Here is a 22,673-nt window from a genome sequence, read left to right as displayed (position 1 = left end):
CACCGCACTTGGAGTTTTTTTTCTCACTTTCTACAAATGATCCTGCAAAAAAAACAACTCATATGTTTACGTGGAAAGAATAAAAAAAGTTATGGCTATTGGAGTCGGGAAGGAGTTAAGTACAAACCTTCATTATTTGCTTCATGTTGGTAAAAATCTGTCCTGGTCAAGTGATGGACATGTGGATGTACTGATCGTTACATGACGCTGATTGGATACCCTAGCTGCAATCAATACAACTTCAAGCAGTTATATTGGAAATCATGAGAATTCGAGACATAAATATTGTAGAATTTTTGATCATACAGAAAATAAGCTGAAAAATAATAATACCCCTGTAAGTAAAATAGTCATCACTTTTTACGAAAATAATTCAGCTTTGCGACAATGTATATTTTTCCTGTTAACCCCCACAAAACACCCTTTGAAAATGTGTCTTGTAGGCAGATATCTAGTAGCATTTTATCATTATAATAAAGAGATGCTCACATTGACTTGACTGCCGATCCATTCTGTATTTTAATGGAAGAATATGTCCAGTGTTCACCTTTTATAAATAGAGGCTAAAGTTCAGGCTCAATATATGACAAGGGGAATGTTTGCTACCTTTATTATGATGAAAGTACTGCTGGATGAATGGTACCTCTATGTACAATAAAAGTAGTAATGCTTACACATAGTAGCTGAGAAGCAAGGTCAGAATAGACCATTTCATCAAGATGCTGCCCTGCTGTATAGCCATGATGCGGATTTTATCTCAGTAACTGATGACCAAAAATTATATAGGAATATATACTTTATTTTAATAAATATTTATGATATGATTTATTATGTTATTATAAGAAAGCATCTAGGAAATTACTCCTTTCATCATGTAATACATGTGAATGAGCATTTTTCATTGATGCATCTGTAAGCTTAAAGTGAGTCTGTCCCCAGACTTTTGCTCCCACATCTGAGAGCAGCATGATGTAGGGGCAGAGACCCTGATTCTAGAAATGTGTCACTTACTGGGCTGCTTTCTATAGTTTTGATACAATCACACTTTTTCTCTGCTGCAGATCTAGCAGTTCTCTGAATGCTGAGCTCTGTATAACCCCGCCCCCACCACTGATTGGCAGCTTTTTGTGTACACTGTTCAAAGGCAGAATGTTGAGCTCTGTATAACCCCGCCCCCACCACTGATTGGCAACTTTTTATGTACACTGTTCAAAGGCAGAAAGCAGCAAATCAGAGATATGGGCGGGGTTATACAAAGCTTATGTATATGGAGGATTGGATGTCAGCAGGTTCACTCATCCTCTAGTGATAATCTAATACTGATAAAATATTGATTTTATCAAAACTATAACAAGCAACCTAGTAGGTGACACATCGCTGGAATCAGGGTCTCTGACCCTGCATCATGCTGCTCTCTGATTATATAACAAAACCCGCTGGCAGATTTCCTTTAGATACTGATATCAGAACCTGAGGATGATACAAACCTGAGCAGCCCTACAAAGACATGGTTTCTCTTTCTGCAGGAGCTTATTTTGCTTTTCTCTTATGCCAACCACTCATTGACCGACATATTATTCTCCCAATCTCCTTAAAAAGAGGTTCTACAGCAGTTACAGTATCCAAAAATATTCCAGAAAATTATTATATAGATGTTTTGGAATGGTTTTCTGGAAAATAATGTGATTGCTTCATTTCATTCATTTAATGGTACATACCGGGGAGGACATATCATTGGTGCAACAGGGCCCAAGAGGTAAGGGGGCCCATTTCTTCCTCCAAAGCAGGTGGAATAGTGCATTATAATAAGCTATAGAGCTGCAAAGGGCCCATATATTGTTCTTGCACAGGGGCCACTTATGTCTGTATCCACCAGTGGGTACATAAGTCCTATATTACTTTTCAAAAAAGAGGTTCTGCAGCAGCTGAGGTGTGTATTATAAGGTATAATGTTGCCAATACCCACTATTATAAATAGTTTGGAATATCAGGAACTACCTGTATAATCACACTTGGATCTTGTGCTTTTAAGTGCTCATATTACTCCTTGGTGACTTCATATATTTTTAGAAATTACAGTACCAAGTACATTATTTCATATATTATGCATCTTGGGATGTAGAGTTCTCTGTTTTCAATATATGCTCTCTCTTTTTGAAGACTTGTCATTTTTCATAAAAATAGGAACTTATTTTGCATTCACAAATAATTTTACAAATGTAGTTTTACTCGGGAACCTTGGTGTCTCCTGACATAGATTAACGATGTGTCAGTTCCCATAGCTTGTCATAGATTTAATATCTTCCTTTTAAACCGAGATATCCACTGTATGTTTTTTTTTTCCTTCTCAGTAATAAGCACTGATTGTTATTTAGTCTCTTATTATCTATGGCGGAGCACTATTTTGGGCGGCTACATTGATGACCTGCAGAGTCCACAGAGATAGAAGAGACTATTCTTCTACAGCAAGTAATGTCTCAGAATAGTGAAATGCAATAGATGGGGATAGCAATAACATCTTCTGTTTTATTTAATGGCACAAATCCAAACAGAACTTCTCTAGTATCAACCAAGCAACAATCTAAGTGTTGCTTTACCTCTAAACCAGTATTTTGAACCCATATACTCTAGCGGTGAAGATAAAAAGATCCGAAAAATTATAAAGATATTTCCATTTTGCATTATGATCTTGTTTTATCTAAGATAATAAGGGTGTAATATAAACATCTGTCAAAATATTCCCCCCCCACTAGGTAATGAACTATCACATTGTTTTATTTATCAGCCAAGAACCAAAACTATTCAATTTATTGATACAATGACTATGGAGTCGGGAAGCCAAACTTCCAACTGTGAGTCCTCTGTTCTTTCCAGACTCCAGCTGTGACTCTTCACTTCTTCATATAATCATTTGTGATTCATTTTCTGTAGTAAGATAGTATATAGAGCTTTTGGAATGATAAAACATCACTTATTTATATAATTGCATTTTGTAAACTTTTCTAAATTCTATACAATTTTATAAAAGTAAATATGTCCAGTAAATAAGCCATGCATTTAATAAATTAGATATAAAGTATTAATAATTTTGTAACTCCTAGAAGAGATGTATATAAAGTGCTGCTGTTGCCATCAGGGAGCTGTCACCAGAATTGCAGGAAGGCAGCAGAACTACAACTGCCAGCTCTCCTTGGGACAGCGAGCTGGAGACAAGCAACTGCTACTTTAATAAATATTGCTGACGTTGTATTTTGCAGTGCATCATCAGATGTAAGACACCATCTATATCTAGTATGGTTAAAAGCATAACTGAGAGAGAAAACACGAGGAAGACTAAAGAGAGACTCTGTGATCACCTCCCGTGCCTATACTAAGAGTGGTTTCATCTCAAGGTGATTGTTAGAAATGGATCCTTTCATTTTCCATACCTGTGAAATTACTCCTTTAGGCCACGTTCACACTTTCAGAATTTGGTCAGTATTTTACATCAGTATTTATAAGCCAAAATAAGGAGTGGGACAATCAGAGGAAAAGTATAATAGAAACACGTCACCACTTCGGTATTTATCACCCACTCCTGGTTTAGCTTACAAATACTGATATAATATACTGACCAAATACTGAACGTGTGAACGTGGTCTTACTCTGCTGCAGCTTACTGGTGGCCAATACTATGTCTTCTCTACAAGTCAATAAAGAGTGAGGAATTACGATAATCATTACCCCTCCTGACTACACTGCATCTGGACAATGACAAAAAAGGAACAAGGATACAGTTTAATAATTCAAGTAGTTACTACTACAAGTACTTATATAGTAAATAAGTACAACTATCATTGCTAAAGCCTGCCAACAGCCACAGCAACTAGACCCCAGCATAGTGAAATCATATCTGATATCAACAATGGAGAGTAGCCTATTTTTAATTACATATATTTAGTGATTATATGGTTAGACAGACAGGTGTTACAAACCTGTCCCAGGTACGGGCTTTGCTACCTTCACCCCTGTCCACTCAACTGTGTAGGGTTCTACGTCAGGCTTTGCAAGTGGCCCAGCGTGCTTCCATGTGATCATTTGCCTAGGTGTCATGCTGAGTCACTACTCACAGGCAAGCCATGGGAAAAGTCAGGTGGTCAGAGGTCAGATACAAGGAGGGCTTATTATAGTACAGAGGGGTGAGTCAAAGGCGTGGTCAGGAAACAGTCTGGGGTCAAATTCCAGATGGGTATATCAAGACAAGGGAGTAAAACAAATAAATAGTCAGAGGCCAAGTCCGGGGTCAGATACCTGAAGTCAAAGACCGTCAAGAGCAGGAGGGATAATCTACAAGAATAGTCATGACAAATCCTAGGTCCAGCAACATGGTCAGGAAAGAGACACAGGGCTAAGCAAACACAACTAAGTTAAGCAAAGCTACAACTGACACTGACTACTAACAGCTAGGGAGCTAGGTAGCTTGAAAATCATTAAGGATGGGAGGCACCAGGGGAAACTCCCACACACTAAACCAATTTGAGCAGCAGGACTGTCAATCAAAATGCTACCAGCCCAGCATGCCCCAGGATCAGATTAGATAACTGGAATGTAACTCACAAAACTGACAGCTCAGCACACTCCAAATCCTGTAAGGAGGCTAAGCTATCACTCAGAGTGTTACTTGGCCACAGTCAATGTTGGAACTGCAACACTAGGTCTATATAAGGCCCACTAAGATACACACCGGTGCCTCATTATTAAAACTCTCAGATTTCCTGTGTCCTGTCTGCCTGCAGCCTGTAGAGCTTCTAGTACCTGCTCCATACCTGCTTTCCAGTGTCTTGTCTGCTTGCAGTCTCCAGTGCTTCTTGTTCTGATTTCCCCCAGGTGCCTTACTTGTCTTCTGCATTGCCTGTGGCCTGTGTGCCCACATGGACCTAGGTCTTGAAGAATCCATCTCGCCAGGTGAGCCAAACAACAGAAAGGTGAGGAGTGGCTATGTATTTAGAAAAAAAGAGTCAGCTCATAAATGGCTTAATTTTTGTCTCATAGTTAAAAACTCCATGAAGTAGTTGCTATTATACTTCTGCCATATTAGAGGAAACACTCCTTTGTGACTCCATATACAGCAATCAGACTGGTCCCCTTGGTCATTCTCCTATCACAGAAATCTAGCACCCATATTGTATTTATTTATTCCCCTCTTTGAATTTGGCTAGTGAATAAACCATTAGAATATCATGTGGCACAGTTATATAGTCTCACTGTCCTTGCACTGAAGAATTGCCATCTGTGAGGATGATAAACCCTCTTCCCTCTAAATGTAGAGGGTTGTGCATTGTAATTATGTGGCACCTCAGGGGTCTGGTTGCCACAGTAATAGAAATATTACATCTGAGAGCAAGTGGGAGGTTTCTCTGGTCAGGAGCCCTTAAGCATGCAACACTTCCTGCCCAGACCTGGGAGGGGAGGAATCTGCCCTTATAAACTGGATCTGGGGCGGGATTAGTCAGTTGAGTCAGAGCCTGGAGTGAAGTTCCAGACACAGGGTGAGAAACAGCTAGGAGTTCTGTAGGAGCAGGAGCTGAGTGCCAGGGACTGGAAGCAGATATATTGCTCGTCCTGGCTGAAGAGACTACTACCGGACAACGGAGTCCGAGGCTGTGGGAACCTCTAAATCCAGCAGCAGAAACCAGCCGGCAGGGGATTCCAGGTCCTCTGGCCAAAGAAGCCCGGAGGCTCAGTCACAAGGAAGGGACCAGCACCGCCATCGAGGAGCGGAGGCTATCAGAAGGCCCCAAGTCACCAGCCATACTGGTGAGCACCACACGGTATACTCAGGGACGTGGGCTACTTCCACTCGCTTACAGCAAGGTAGCCAGGAAGAGTGCAGAGAGACGGGGAGGCCTAAAACTCCACCTGGCCAGGGGAACTCCTGCTTGCTCGCAGACTGACAAGGCCCCTTATGCTAGCCAGTACTCCCGGGAGGGTCTGCCTTAATATCATCAGTAAAGACCTTGATCTGCACTGCAAAGACTCTGAGTCGTTCCTGCTTTCTCACCGCATACAGCACTACTAGTACTGGGACGCCCGCGCACCATCACTCCCATCATCCACATTCCCTGCCCTGAGGCCATACTCTTCCCAAGGGGAGTTATCCCATCTTTAGCTGCGCACACCACACCAGCCTCAGCGGACTGCCTCGCAGCGGCGGTACACCCTGACCGCTATCCACGGGTGGCGTAGTCGGACATTAAACCACAAAACCCCATAAAAGATTGCCACTGGTTTGACCACCCTGAGCCATGGGACCGGGTCACCGCCACGGAGACTACAACCCCCAGACACCCGGCTCCGGGTATCCCACACACGTCCACACTAGGCCCAGGGGGCGCGTCAATTTGATCGCCTCTAAACTATAATTTTTCTGAACTAATAACCCCAAGTTTGTTAACCTGTCTTAGTACTATAGTCCACCCATTCCCTGAATGGAGCCTAAGATTGTACACATTTGATTGCCTTAGCAACTCGGCCTCTATTTATGCATTCCATAATTTTATAGTTCTTGACAGCAGCAGCCTGGTGTTGGTCACTAAAACTAATTTTACTGTCAGCCAATACATCTTAGTATAAGGTAATGGCAGTTTTACTCAGTGTTTTAATATTTATAACATAGTTTTCTATTTTGTTTCCTCATGCTAAGTGACCTTACATTTATCTATATTAAACTTCAATAGCCTTCTGTATGCGCCAAGCCACAGCAGATACACCTTTTCGCCAGGTGTTTAGTTTTCGTTATCCTTGCTTCAGTTTTTTAGGGTAACAGCAGTTTTCAATTACTCATTTGTCTGCCCAACATTTTGGATGCAGCTTTATATACTTCCCTCCTACTGGTATTTCCTGCTAGTGATAGTCTCATTTGGATGTCCAGTCATTCTGCTGAAGTTTAAGACAGTCTGTGAATGACCAGCTAGGGTTTATCTCTCTGCTGTGTATGTTCTTTATTCTGCACCAAGTAAAAAAAAAGTTACAATTATTAAATAAATATTCAAATAAAAATAAAAAACTCATTATGCTCACATCTATTCCCCGATGCCCTTGTCCCCTGCAAAAAAAATAAAAAAATCATAATATTCACCTTAACACCTAATCTCTGATTCCATGTCACCTGTAAAAAAGAAAAAATAATAAAGCATCACCACTGGGGGCTGATATTACTAGACAGGGAAAGGGGCCATTAGCCAAAGATTCCCTGGCTATTAATAACAGCCCACAGCTGTTTGATTAGCATTTGCTGGCTAGATTACAGGGAGACCCCACAAAAAAAATTGATATAGGATCACATTATAAATTTTAACCAGCAAATGATAAAAAGACAGCTGTGGACTGATATTAATAGCCAAGGAAGGGGCCATGGACATTAGCCCCCTCTGAGGCTAATAACAACATCCCTCAGCCACCTCAGAAATGGCACATCAATAAGATTTGCCAAATCTGGCGCTTAGCTTCTGGTCATCCCACTTGCCCTGTGGCGGTGGCAAGTGGGATAATGGGGTTGGTGTTCATGTCAGCCTTGTATTGGCAGCTGACGTGAAGCCTAGGAGTTAGGTTAGTAATGGAGAGGTGTCTATAAGATGCTCCCTCTACTAACCCCATCATAAAATGTAATAAAGACAGAGACAGAGCAAAGTCCTTTATTTGAAATAAAAGTCCACAATGTTTTAAATATTTATTTAAAAATAAAAAACACAGCTATACTCGCCTAACACCTAATTCCTGATGCTCTTGTCTCCTGTAGAAAAAGAAAAATAATAAACAATAATAATACTCATCTATCCGACATACTGTCCCACGCCGTAATCCATCATTAGAATGTCACTTATAGAACAGTCACATCAGGAGATGTGACTGCTCTATCCCACAGCTGGCGATACACTGACAGGAGCATGATCGCCCCTGCAGTGTATAGCACTGAGCTGCCGTGAGAGAGGTTAAGCAGTTCATCAGCTGATGAGCCTCGGTGACTTCACTTATGGCACCACCGCTGTGTGAGAATTTTCTCACTCAGCCATGGTGCAATAAGTGAGGTCTCCGGAGTTAATCAGCTGATGAATTCGTGCGACCTCACTTATGGAAGCTCAGTGCTATACACTGCAGGAGCAATTATGCTCCTGTCAGTGTATCGCTGGCTGCCGTATAGGACAGTGACATCTCCCGATGTGACTGTTCTAGAACTGAGATTGGCATGGGACACTCTAAATTACCTGGATCACGGCGGATAGGTGAGGAATATGTTTTTTTTTTATTTTTTCTTTTTTACAGGTGACATGGGCTTCAGGGATTAGGTGTTAAAGTGAGCATATAGTGTTTTTTTTATTTTTTACAGGGGACAAGGGCATCGGGGATTAGGTGTAGGTGAGTATAGTGTGCTTTTTTTTATTTGAATATTTATTTATTAATTTTAACTTTTTTTCTTACTTGGAGCACAGGCACCGACTGAAGAGAGAGTACTCCTCCCATCAGCAGCAGTAACGATGTTACCACCTATCAAAGCCCCTGTTGCCCGCACTGTCACGCAGATGACAGCGTAGGAAGCCACTGATGTTCAGTTCGGAGTCCGTTGAATTTTGCCGATTTTGAGTAAAAATGCTCGAGGGTCCGAACATGAATTTGAATGTGCAATGTTTGTGCCGAATTTGAGATTGGCAAATGTTTTCTGAACATGTTCGCTCATCTCTAGTAGTGAGTGCTCTGGGGATTGATGTCAGCACATTGTGGAAGCTCAGGCTGGTGCATGAGAGGGCTTGACACCTGGCAAGCTTTTTGTGATGTCCTCACTTTGCACTGATCTTCTTAACAAAGTGCTTGACTCTGTGTTAGCCGGAAATCTTGGTTCCTCTGCCACCAGGAGAGCTGTTTTCTGGTCCTTTTGGGTGGCAAAGTGCTCAAAAGAATAATGATGAGAATATCCATAAGTGCAGAGTTTGTACCAGGTCTAAAGCCTCTCGCCAGACACTGGCAGGATTTCATTTGCCTAATGAGGTTCTGTCTCAACCTTGGACTCATTTGTCCATGGATTTCATCACAGATATGCCTAGTTCTGGTGGTAATACTGTAGTATGGGTGGTGATGGACCTTTCCAGTAGGATGGGTCACTTGATTCCTCTACTAAAATTGCCTATGGGTAAGAGTTTAGCTACATTGTTGATCTCTCACGTCATCTGATCATCAGCACTAACAACAACAGGCACAGAAGCCACCACAAAAGTGTCACTGACTGCAATAATGCGAGATCAATGCAGCACACTAAAAACTACACCATCGCCTAGTCTTCCCGGTCTGCGACTGGAGTGAAAAAGTAATATGAGATCCATGACTTGTTCATCTTGATGAAAGTTTGGCAGTCTACATTTCATATGCACTTATCCATGAAGACACCAGCAGTGCTGAAGACACGTTCTGAGTGAATGCTGGCTGCAATGCACACAGTGTGCCTCACTGCTGTTTTGGCGAAAACCACTCTTAAGATTGTCTTCAAGCATGTTTTGATACTTCAGCATGGGCGTGTCCCTTTCCAGGGCAGAAAGCATATGGCAAAATGTACTCTTGAACCGTATATCGAACAGAGTGGCAACCCAGTAGTCAGAACTATTTCTAATCCTAACAATATGGGCAACAATCATGTTGCCGATAGTGCTGCAAGAAGGCGCTCATGTGTCAGTCTCTTTCATGAGGTCCAAGTCCATAGTGTGTTGGTGGCTTGCTTCCTCCATCCCCTCCTGGCAACCACGGACAACAGAGAGAGGATCATTTTCCACTTTATCTCCTAACTGTTGTGCATCCATCACCTTTTCCTCCTCATCCTCCTTCATTTATTCCTTGGCTCCTGCATCTTCATGAACAGTTTGTCTGGTACCATGAGCCCCCCTTGATCATTGTAATCCACTCTACTATGGCAACTGCCTATCCGATGACAGTCCAAAACGTAGAGATATTGTTAGCCCTTTCGCTTCCTCCTCTTCTTCCTCTTCTCCTGGGACCACCACCTCCTCCGGCAGACTATTCAAAGTGTGCTCCAACATGGAGATGACCAAAATAGTGATGCTGTTAATGGCATGGTCAGCGCTAACCATCTTAGTAGCCATTTCGATATTGTGCAGAAGGTTGTAGAGGTCCTACATCTGTGTCCACTCTGCAAGTGTGATTTACATCACGTCCATACTGCATTGGGCAAGGCTATGCAAAATGATATACTGCCTCAGGGCTCGTTGCTGCTGCCACTGTCACTGCAACATGTGCAGAGTTGAATTACACCATGGTGCAACATCACAAGTCAACTGGTTAACCAGTAGTCCGAAAGATCTCTATAGCGATGCAAGTCGATACCCCGGGAGTTGCAAATGGTGGACGTAAGCACACAGCAACCATGGTTTCTGCAGCAGCGCATCCAGGCCAGAATAGTTGTGGGGAAATTGCTTTATCACCAGGTTGAGGATGTGAGCCATGTAGGGCTGCCACCAGTTTTGCACATGGCCTTTTCTGTCTCCAGGTTCAGTGTAGGCAGATATTGCTCAAACTCAGCATGGATAGTTGTCCACGACTCTTGATCTGTATGACTGCGATCTTCAAGGCATATTAATTTAAACACTGCCTGATTGCGGTGAGTCCAGGCTGTGCAGTACGGAAGTGGGGGGATTCTCTCTACACTGTTGGAACATGTTTCTCATTAAGGCAGAGGTTGAGGACGCAGGTGAAGGCCATAGAGGAGGTGGAGGAGGCGGAGGCAGTGAAGGAAATGTTAGATATTGAGGTTCGTACCGCACGCCTTGGGGATTTCAAGACTTGGTGTTTAGTGATTTAGTTTTCCATTCCCTGGTGTGTAGTGGTTTAGTTCTCCAACCTTAACTGTTTAGTATTTTAGTTCTCCAACCCCTCTTGCCTATTAGTTTAGTTTGTGGAAAAACCCATTCCCTGCATGCCACCACAGCCACCAGAGTCATCTAGTGGCCAGTCAGTGAGATGTAACGCCTCTGGCCATGCTTGCTCGTCGAGGTATCAGTGATGAAATGCACCCTGGCAAACAAAGATTTTTTCAAGGAACGGGTGATGTTATCTGCAACATGCTGATGTAGCACAGGCACATCTTTCTTAGAGAAGTAATGGCAACTGGACAACTGGTACTGGGGAACTGCAACAGCCATCAGCTTTGGGAAACTATCTGTATCCTCCAGGCAGAAAGGCAGCATTTCTGTGTCCAATGGATTGGAGATGGTGAAGTTCAAGCTCTTTGCTTTGGCATGTGTTGGAGGAAACAATCTTTTACGTGACTGTGGGACCGAGGGCTGGCTGCTGTGCGGAGAGAGGGTGGAGTAGGGTGAACATGACAATCTGCCAGACTGTGAGAGAGGTGCAGGTTTATATGTTACGATGGATTGAGAAAGATGTGGTGTGCTTGGTGTTTGATATCGGTCAAAAACAGCAGGCATGTCCACTTCCGTAACAGCTGACGTGCTCTCACTTCCGACTGTAGTGGGTAAGTAAATGGAGGTTCTACATCCGGAGAGCTGTGTGAGAACACTTGCCATGGTGACAGAGGAGGAAGGAGCAGCAGTTGCGGTTAATGAGGCAACCGGTGGTTGGCGAGGCCCACTAGTCTGCATTTTAGCGCAGTGAGATTCCCAATCTAACAAATATTGATCGTGCATGTGTTAGTTCATGCATGTAGTAGTCCATTTTTTGCAATTATTGCCTCTACTCAGTCGTTTATAACAAAATTAGCAGATAATTTGAGTTGTGCCCTCCTTTACGGTCTCCAAAAAGACAAAGGCTAGGCAAACCTTGCCACCCCTGCAAACTGCAGACCCATTACTGCTGCTGAGCCAGAGTTTTGGCTGTAGATGCAGTGCTTTTCGTGGTTGCATCACTCCGTGTCTGTGCGGGAAGCCGCAATGTAACCTTCTCGTCTTCCTCCTCCTCCACCTCCTCTGCTGAGCTACTCAACTGTGTGCCTCTGGGTTTACACCAAGTGGGATCTACAACCTCATCATTAACCTATCTGTTTTCCAGCTCATCGCCCTGAGAGTCAACCTCCTCCTCTTCGTGTCCTGACAGCACAGTACAGTCCGCGTGCGCATCTGAGTCTCATCAGTATCATCTCTATGCTGATGAGGAAACAAACAAAAGTAAGGAGGTCCAAAGATAGGCACCAGGCATTATAAATAACCAAAATATCAAATACCAATAAACAAAAAGGATACCAATTTTATTAAATGCACCAGTTATACACAACAATTAAAAACATGTTTAAAAATACAGAAACAGTAATCCCCGTAGTAACACCATCTATATAGTACAATATATGTAGCAATAAATATAAGTGGACAAATATAGGTTGTGGCAATATTTTGGAGAATATGGAAATATCACTCTGATTAATTTTACAGCTTCAGAATTCCTATTTCTTAAAATTTTTTATTGTGACTTTTTTTTTGCCATTAGGCTTCCAAAGATTAAAAATAAACAGAGGTTTACTCACTGGCAGAGACACTGAGCTCAGCGATTGGCTGCAGCAGTCACTTGCACAATAGTCATAACATCACCTCTGCAGTCTGAAAACAATCACCTGAGAACCAGAATGATGAATAAACCTCTTTGTTAATTTTAACCTTTAGAAGCCCATGGGCTAAAAAAATGTTCCCAAATAACACCTCTAATGGATACCAGGGCGTCTGTGAGTAATATTTCCTTCTCTGTCTTTTCAATTGTTGCAAACTTGTTGTAAATGGCAACAGGTACTTTATATATACAGTAGAAAGTGGTGGATTGATCTGCTGCAGATTGACTTGGAGTCGAATTTACATAAATTCACTTGTCCGCGTGAATTCAAACAATTTGCGATTTTATTTAAAAGGATCGAAAAATAAAATCAAATTGCCTGGCGCCATTTTGCACACAACTAAAGACTAAAGGAGTGAGCTAATGATGTCAGGTACCCCATAATGCCTTGTAGCTATCAAATGACATGGTCTAACACAGCCAATTAGGGAGGACTACCACAGCCAGTATAATAGATGGGAGCGGGTTGCTCAGCGACATTTTAGTATTTTACAACCCAACACAACTCATTCCACATAGGGACAGAAAATGGCCTAAATTTGATTGTGTTGTTCTATTGCAATGCTGAAATACATTGAAAATAGAGGTGGTAGTTTCAGTCTATGAATAACAATCTGAAAATTCAAGTAATAGGGAAGTGCTGTGCCTGCATAATCAGTGTCACTGTGAATTGATTGATCTGTGATATACTACAATAATAACACCGTAGTAGCAGCATTTTTTAATCATTATGCACACATCAAACAAGAAGGGCAGTTTAATATCTCACTGTCCTAATTCTGATTTTTTGGCACACAAACTTTTTTTTTTTGAAACGCTTCATGTCTATGTAATAACGACTTGCTGTTCATATATTCAGTTTTTTGAGTTTCTTTTAACCATTTAACTGCTTGACATCTTTGGAAACCAGAAGCAAAGTGAGCATACCAAACGTCTTAAAATATGTTACAATACAAGTCAATAGGAAGTCTCAAAAAATGCCCGAAAGATGCTTGAAAAAAAAAGCTCTAGCGGTTCCTTCACTGTAAATTCCAGTAAAAAAAAGTTGCCATAAAAACATTCAAAAAGACCTCTAACAGTCAATAATTTTAAATAATAAAACCCTTCTCTCCCTCCAAAAATTGTGTCTTAATCTTGAGAGATTCATCATGTTCACCTGCCTGAAAATGATGTCATGTGTACATATCCAAGGTGTGCTTCATGGTTTGAGATGGGCAAGCCATAATTTTTATAATTTTTGTTTTGGTTTAAAAGACGTCCTGTTCCAGAAGGGGTGATAGACACTGGGGAAGTGAGTGCAGCCCCAACCTCCTGTGACATCCTATTTCAGGAGAGGCTATAGATGCTACAGAGAAGTGAGTGCAGCTCCAGCCTCCTGTGACATCACGTTTGAGACCCCTCTAAAACAAAACACCACAGCAAGTGAAGTAAAAAAACACATTTAGGGATTAGATAGATAGGAAAAATGTAGAGTATTGTATAATATAGATAGTTAGAAAAGTGGTTAAGGTGTAAAAATAGATATTTAGAAGGGAAATTATAGTACCGGACAACCCCTTTAATAAGGCTGGGTTTGCATTAAAAAGCTCAAAAGAGTTTCAATACAGTCCTAGGATACTTCCAAGTGTTCTAAACATATTTTTTGGGCAAGGAGAAACTTTGCAGAATACGTTGCAAATCAAATTTTTGGGACAAATTCGTCAAAGCTGGCAACTCTGAATTTAAAAAGATTTGTCAATCTCTAGTGAACAGATAATTTTTAGAGTTGTGGGGTTCCCAACATAAAACATTTAGAAAATTGAAAAAAAAATTGAGAAAGATATCAGATCATCAGAAATTGGAAATATGTAGGATACTGTATGTCAGGCCACATATATTCCAAAAATCTGTTCTCTTACATCCACTGATCGCTCAACTCAAAGTAGTCTTCATACTGTGTTCTTAAATACTTCAATTTCCTGAATCAAGCATTTCTTGTGAGCTAATTATGTGTCCTAATTTCAGATACTCCTAATTGTATTACTAAATGACTATTTCTGAAATACCTTTTAACTAAACAAGTGAATGATTTGCTATGACAATTCTTTAGCCGTAAGTTCACAGAAGTCTCCATTAATCAAATATGAAATAAATCATTAGTATAATTATACCTGCCTGGATATTTCAGCCCCTACTTGTTATCACTTTTGATGACAGTTTTCTTTTTTTTTAATATGGGTGTATTCATTTGTTTTACCCAGTTGGTAGCTTCTCTTAATACTTGAAGAACAGCAAGCAAGAAATTGTAATTATTTAGTCACTTCATGTTTTCTCTAATCTGTTTTTCTGCATCACAACTGAATAATTCTACAGCAACTTGAAACCGACATCAGAGTTTGCTAATTTCAGACAGTTTTAATCATCCTCACCCCCTGCTGTTTTGTATTTCTAATTACAATGTCTCCACAGGTGCTCAATAAATCCCTCGTCTCCATATATCTACGGAAAAGATTATTAAAATAATATAGCTTGTGTCAGATATTATTAATAGCAACAATCTTAAAGACATTGCAGCTAAAGGGACCCTCTTAGCTGCGGACTATCTAGCTGTAGGGATGGCTGTTTAGGATTGAAGATGATACATGCTTGCAGCAAGAATCGAATAGCTCAGTTTTCTACGCTATAAAAGGAGGAAGGTTCTTCTTTCCATATTTCAAAAGAACATCAACATTGGTCTTAATGCTACTCAAAGAGTTATTTAGTGATACTGTGCAAGTAGTATGGCTCATACACATGGTAACATGATGTATATGGAACCTGAATGGAGCACAAGGGTTCATAATATACATAGTGACTTGAGTTGGTACAAATTTATTCGAATTTGAGCAGCCATGACTATCTTATTCCATATCAGGCAGATATTTTCTCCAAGAAGCATAGCTGCATGGTTCAATAGTGAGTCATTTTTAGAGTTGGTATGAATTGATTCACACTTCCCTTTCTGTCAGCCATGACAATGGTCTGTGGCCCTTACCGGCTGATGTCTGTCGTGATGGCCTTGCACGATGTCAAATGTGCATCATGCCATGACGTTTCAAAAGATTGGTTAATAAAATGAATAGCCATGGACATCAGCAGGTATAAGGCTGTACTCCTTCTCCCATGCAGTGGCCACAGACCATTGTCATGGCTGAGGACATGGGAAGTTTGAATTGAGTCTCACCAATTCTAATAGTAACACGCTGGATTGTATCCTGCAGCAATGCTTCTCGAAGAGAATAACTGCATAATACGGAATACGATAGATCATATAGTATTCCACATTTTTTTATGGAGTTGGATGAAACACAGTATGACTTTTAGAACTCTATGATGGTTTCAATGACAAGAGATATAAAATGCCACAGTGTGCATGAAGTCTTAGATTGTAATATGACAGATCTATTGCCCCACAGATACAGTGAAAGCCCCTCTCCCAAGATAATTTTGTATAACATATTTGTGTAATGTGGCTCATTCATAGGGTAACATATGAAAATCCTCTAAGACCATTAGGTTTCTAGGGTATTTTGGGTTATGTTTTACCAATTTGAGGCTTTTTTTTGTAGGCCTTAAAGAGGTTTTCCATGATGTGATCAATGCTTAACATAGTCGGTATTATTATTATTATTATTATTATTGAAACAAAATAAAACCTGTTACAGGGCCCTGTCCCAGCTGGTGGCTACATTCGTTACAGCCCGAAAACTACACATGATTATACATAATATAATCGCTGGCCTCAGCAGGATAAAGCCTGAGATACTGAGGCCAATGACTACAGTACAGTAATTTGGAGCAGCAGGCACACAGGACACTCTGGAAAGGATATGAGGTGAGCAAATATTATTTCTTTGATTTAGCAGTAATACTGACTCTTTCGTGCATTTACCAAAAATTATTAAACCCCTTTAAGTTTTACTTTACATTTTAGCGAAATGAAATGACTTAAGTTTTCCTAGAGAAGACTTTCTTAAAAGCCAGATATTGTCTTTTTTGAGACAAAAAATTAGACTGGAATGTCAACATGAAATGATTAGGGTCTATGCACACAGGACATTTCCATATCATGCACAAATCAGAATTATCACAGCAAAATTCATAGCAAAAAAAATAATTCATTGCGAAAATGGTATGATTTATCCCCAAATTTCACCCTGTGCATTTTTAAGGGAAAAATCTGTAACACCATCCAGAGCATAAATAGGCATGATATAGATCTCACATCCACAATGCAATTCAATTCACGATACATATATTCTTCGCAACGTGTGCTTGAAACTTATTAGAGTCTCAAACTTCCAAATTACTTTAATACATAGCAGATTATGTGTCCGCATAATCCAGATGGGATTTCTGTCATGTATGCACACCCTAAAAATTGTAAACTGCTATATGCATTTAAATTTGAAACCAAATAATGTGTGTTAACATTTTGGGTTAGGTAATGATTTCGGTATTCCCATTTGCAACCTGCTTGACAAATTTTTGGAACCCGAATAGAAATGAATGGAGACAGCCACTTAGGCGCAGTCACTTCCATTAGTCATGTCTGCAACATAAATATTAGATATAAGGATGGGAAATGTATTTCAACAACTTAAAAAGAACACCATTGCACTGCTTGTATGTCTGTAGAAAGTACAGTGAGAACTTATCAATCCCTTTTGTGAATATGTAGTACAAGTAAACAGTAGTGCCTGAAAGTTTGTAAACCCCTCAGTATTTCCCATGCTTCTGCATAAATTTGACCTAGAACCATTTTAAATTTTGCCACAGGTTCAAAAGTAGTTAAAAAGAACCAAATCAAACAAATAAGTCAAAAATATTAGACTTTGTCATTTTTAACCCCTCAGTAACCAAGAAATTTTGACCTTTATGACCAGTCTAAATATTAGAAATCTGACCAGAGTCTCTTCATGTGGTAATAACTCTGGAATGCTTCAATAGATCGCAGTGATTTTGAAATAGTTTTTTTCATGACATATTGTACTTTGTGATAGTGGTAAGATTTTTTTGATATGACTTATGTTTATTTGTCAAAATTTCACAATTATGGCGAGAATTTTGAAAAATAATCACAGAAAAAAAGGTCAACAGTATTTACCTGCCCATGTCTCAGAACTAATGCAGGATGCAGCAAACCCCATATAATAAAGATGGCGGCAACAGAGGTGCAAAATACTGATGAGACAACCACTCACAACCTACCAATTCATGGAGGGGGTGATTGCTTAGTATTAAAATTGCACAACAACAAAAAAAAAGGCTTGCTTAGGGCTCTGGTCACACATAAGTAGTGCACAGTGTCTGGCTTACAGCCTATTAGTGAAACCTATACTATTAGATTAGGCGGACTGCCCAGCACTATGTAAGTGCACCCCTTGAGGACAGACACTCTAGTTTACAAGGCCAACATTGACTTGGCTGCACCCTGAATAAAAATATAACGTGCAAATATATACTCTGTGTGTAATATATGAATATTGGTCGATATTTTTACCAAAATACGCAAGCTAGCATCCCGCATCAAGGGTCCTCATACTTGTGAGTCTCTACACTAAAATGAAAAACAAGGCCATAGAAAGAGGAATTACGTTTCCCCCTAAAGTTATGGGGAAATTTTTTGGATTGTGAGTGGTTGTTTCATCAGTATTTTGCACCAGTGTTGCTTTCTTCTTTATTAAATAGGTTTACTGCATCCTGACAGTGCATTATTTCTGTGACCTACACACGTAAATACTGTTGCCCTTCTTTACTGTGTTAATATATCAAATCAGATCTTCACAACACATTTCTGGAAGTTCATCATGACACAAACAAAGAATATTTCTAAGGACCTCAGAAGACGAGTTGTTAGTGCTGATCAAGTTGGAAAAGGATTTCAAACCATATCTTAAAGATCTTAGGCACCACTAATCCACAGTTAAACCAATTGTGTACAAATAGATTAAATTCCAGACCATTATTACCCTTCCTAGGAGTGGTCATCTAACAAAGATCACTCCAAGAGCATGGTGTACAGTAGTCTGCAAGGTCATAAGTAAACCCAAGGTAACCTCCTAAGCAACTAAAGGCCTCTCTGCCATTAGCTAATGTTCATGAGTACCTATATCAGCAAAATTACCCTCCCTTGTTCAACGAACTCAAGCGGCTACTAAACAAGTGGAACAATCTGCCACTATCACTTTTTGAGAGAATCTCAGCTGTTAAGATGCCTATGCTGCCTAAGCTTATATAAATATTTGAAACTTTCCCTATTAATGTTCTTTATAAGGAGCAGAAAAGTATTATCACAGGTTTACTGTGACAGAGGTGGGTCAGAAAATCACGGTGTTTGATTTCACATACTCTTGCACTTCACCATCATATTAAACAGTGCAAGTTTCTGCTGGCAGTGAAGGGGTTAATCTGTTCAGTTGAGAATTTCTGAATATTTGATGGTCTCAGCTGTTCAGTGTTGGCCACTCCCCTCTGCTATATATACTCGCCTGAAGCAATCTGAGATTGCCAGTGTTAGTTTCATGCTGCCTGGTTCTGGAGTTGGAGGAGCTGGTTGTTTGAGGAGGCGTTTGTGTTATTCTAAAGACTGTTGCTTGGTGATTCGTCTGTGTGCAGATACTCATCCTCTCTCATTTGTTTTCTCCTTCCTTTACTTTCTGGTGTTCCACTCTATTGTTTGTGAGTGCATATTTGTATGATTGGCATTTTCATTTATCCCTCTGTATCTTCCCCTGTTAGTCTGGTTTGTGTATTCTTATACAATAATTAAAAATCAAATTTTGTTAATGGGTAAAAGGAGGGGCAGATTAAGTGTACCTGATGTTATTAAATATTAGTGGGCAACTCATCTATGACACCTCCTAGTCTGGTCAGCGCTCAGTGAATTTTCCATGTGGATGGATATAGAGAAACTGTGGTTAACCCCGATTCACCCAAGCATAACTCTGGGTTACTACCTCCAATAAGCTAGGCAACCTCATGCTGGGACCAATTTCTTTTACTAAGAAAATATGGAAGATGTCAACATGTTGGAACGCTCCCCCATGACCTCCTTCTTATTTAATCCTGCATTGCCCGATAGTATAGATGGCAGCTTGATCCATGGTTCAATAAGCAACTTTGCTACTTTGCAGACATAGTTGATACCCACTCTAGGACCTTATTGCCTTTTGAGACGCTACAATCTCATTTTAATATCCTCCTAAAATCTCATTTTCGGTTCTCTTACAAATCAGATTTACATGTACTTTCTTTTCTCTTCCTTTACGATTTCTCATCCAACCTGATTGGAGAAACTATGTAGGGTATGAGTCACCATCAAGGGGCTCATATAGTGGCTTGTAAAAGTTTGGGCACCCCTGGTCAAAATTACTGTTATTGTGAACAGTTAAGCAAGTTGAAGATGAAATGATCTCTAAAAGACTTAAAGTTAAAGATGAAACATTTCCTTTGTATTTTAGGCAAACATATATACAGTTGAAACCAGAAATTTACATACACTATATAAAAAGACACATGAGCATGTTTTTCTCAATATCTGACATAAAATCAGAAATAAACCTTTCCTGTTTTAGGTCAATTAGGATTACCATAATTTTTAATATTTGCCAAATGCCAGAATAATGAGAGAGAGAGAATGTTTTAAGGCATTTTTATTACTTACTGCAAAGTCAAAAGTTTACATACACTAAGATGCCTTTAAGCAATTCTGGACTGCCCATATGATGATGTCATGTGTTTGGAAGCTTCTGTTTTTTGGCAACATCTGAGTTAATTAAAGACACATCTGTGGATGTATTTTAATGGACACCTGAAACACACTGCTTCTTTGCGCAGCATCATGGGAAAGTCTAAAGAAATAAGCCAAGATATCAGGAAGCGAATTGTGGACTTGCACAAGTCTGGCTCATCCATGGGCACAATTTCAAGATACCTGAAGGTGCCTCATTCGTCTGTACAAAGAATTATATGCTAGTACAAACAAGATGGGAATTTCCAGCCATCATACCGCTCAGGAAGGAGACAGGTTTTTTGTCCCAGAGATGAACGTGCTTTGGTCCGACATGTGCATATCAACCCAAGGACAAAATCAAAAGATCTTGTGAAGATGATGGCGGAACCTGGTAAGATTGTGTCAATAACCAATGTGAAACGAGTACTGTATCAACATGGGCTTTAAGATCACTCTGCCAGGAAGAAACTTTACTCCAAAAGAAACAAAAATGCCAGATTAATGTTTGAAAATGCACACAGGAGCAAAGTGTCACGCAAGGTGTGGGAAAGACTTAGTGCAACACAGAGGGAAGAGGGAAAGGGAGCCCAGACACTAGGGAAAGGGGGGGTGGAGACCTTCTACTCTGGTCTAGTGTCACCCTGTCTCAACTACCGTCCCTATATTGGCTCTTCACCAATCGCCACATGCATTCCTCTCCCTGACTTTAACTAGTGCATGGCTAAGGCTAGGGAAGGAAGGAGATGAGCACTAATCGATCTCCACTAAACTCTATAGACAACAAGGTTAGACAAACAGGAGGAATTGCTTAGCTTTAGATGACTCCAAACAAATGTGCACACAGCCTCAAGCTCCAGAGAGGACGAAGTACTGCTCTTGCTAAGCCTCACAAGTAGTAATGAATATCGCCAGCACCTCCCTCTCAGACACACCAGGTATTTATACACCCAGGCAAGGGAACTAATTAGCCAGAGGGAGGTAGCCACTGGGTCCTAGAGACAGCCAGCCTGTAGGAAGATGTTTGTAATGCCAAACATAGAGATCTCCTGCAACCAACTGCAGGACAACTCTCTGTCACCTCTGACACACCCATGACACAAATACCTTAACTTTTGGAGACATGTCCTGTGGTCTGATGAAACTAAAATTTAACTTTTTGGACATATGTTTGGAGGAAAAAGGGAGAAGCTTGGAAGCCTAAAGACATCATCCAAACTGTGAAACACGGGGGCAGCAGCATCATGTTGTGGGGTTGTTTTGCTGCAAGAGAGACTAGTGCACTTCACAAAATAGATGGCATCATGAGAAATCAAGATTATATGGCAATACTGAAGCAACATCTCAAGACATCAGCCAGGAAGTTAAAGCTTGGGTGGTCTTCCAAATTGACAATGACCCGAAGCATGCTGCCAAAATGGTAACAAAGTGGCTTAAGGATAGCAAAGTCAATGTTTTGGAGTGACCATCACAAAGCCCTGACCTCAATCCTATTGAAAATTTATGGGGAAAGCTGAAAAGGTAGGTGCGAGCAAGGCGACCTACAAACCTGGATCAGTTACCCCAGTTTTGTTAGGAGGAATGGGCCCAAATTCCGACCAACTATTGTGAGAAGCTTGTGGAAGGATATCCCAAATGTTTGACCCAAGTCATTCAGTTTAAGGGCAATGGTACCAAATACTAATGAAATGTATGTAAACTTTTGACTTTGTAGTAAGTAATAATAATGCCTTAAAACATTCTCTCTCTCTCATTATTCTGGCATTTGGCAAATATTAAAAATTATGATAATAGTAATTGACCTAAAACGGGAAAGGTTTATTCTGATTTCATGTCAGATATTGAGAAAAACATGCATATGTGTGTTTTTATATAATATATGTAAACTTATGGTTTCAACTGTATATGTTATAATCAACAACAAGCACTAAGGAAAAATAGGGGAAAGCCGTCCCTACAGTAAGACTAAGCTGAATCCCTACGATGTAGCGGGCTGCCTGTTCCTAGAGAACAGACACGCCTTTGTCCTCGGCTAGTCTGAACAAAGACCTATAGCATAAGGGGAGGGGTCCCTAAAAGAACTAATGACGGGGACAAAAATGGGACACCTGCTAAACAGAGAAGTTGTTGCAGAACACAAAAAGACAAAGTGACTAAAAGGTACTAGAGGTCCCAGAAGGACCAAGCGAACTGACAGAGAAAGGCACCGAAGCACCTGGCTAGAGAAAGAGTCAAACAACACTGAAGTCCAGCACAGCCAAAAGGGCGGAGCTGGAATATAAAGGCAGATGGTCACGTGACCGCAAAACACAAGATGGAAAAAGCAAAC

General features: G+C 40.5%; 1 long non-coding RNA gene across 1 annotated transcript in view; it reads right to left on the bottom strand.

The window, feature by feature from the left end:
- Positions 1 to 2,633: 2,633 nt before the first annotated feature.
- LOC141160951 (uncharacterized) overlaps positions 2,634 to 22,673 on the bottom strand; it is a 34,374-nt gene continuing 14,334 nt past the window's right edge. The window contains exons 2-3 of the long non-coding RNA XR_012250593.1: positions 4,806 to 4,975; positions 2,634 to 2,925 (exon numbers count right to left, since the gene is read on the bottom strand). This is a non-coding gene — a long non-coding RNA (uncharacterized lncRNA). The remainder of the gene's footprint in view (positions 2,926 to 4,805; positions 4,976 to 22,673) is intronic.

Source organism: Phyllobates terribilis, unplaced genomic scaffold (genome assembly GCF_046119375.1).
Source record: "Phyllobates terribilis strain yellow unplaced genomic scaffold, ASM4611937v1 Scaffold_9__5_contigs__length_417890890, whole genome shotgun sequence".
Taxonomy (NCBI): Eukaryota; Metazoa; Chordata; class Amphibia; order Anura; family Dendrobatidae; genus Phyllobates; species Phyllobates terribilis.
This window is presented reverse-complemented; position numbering and strand designations above follow the sequence as displayed.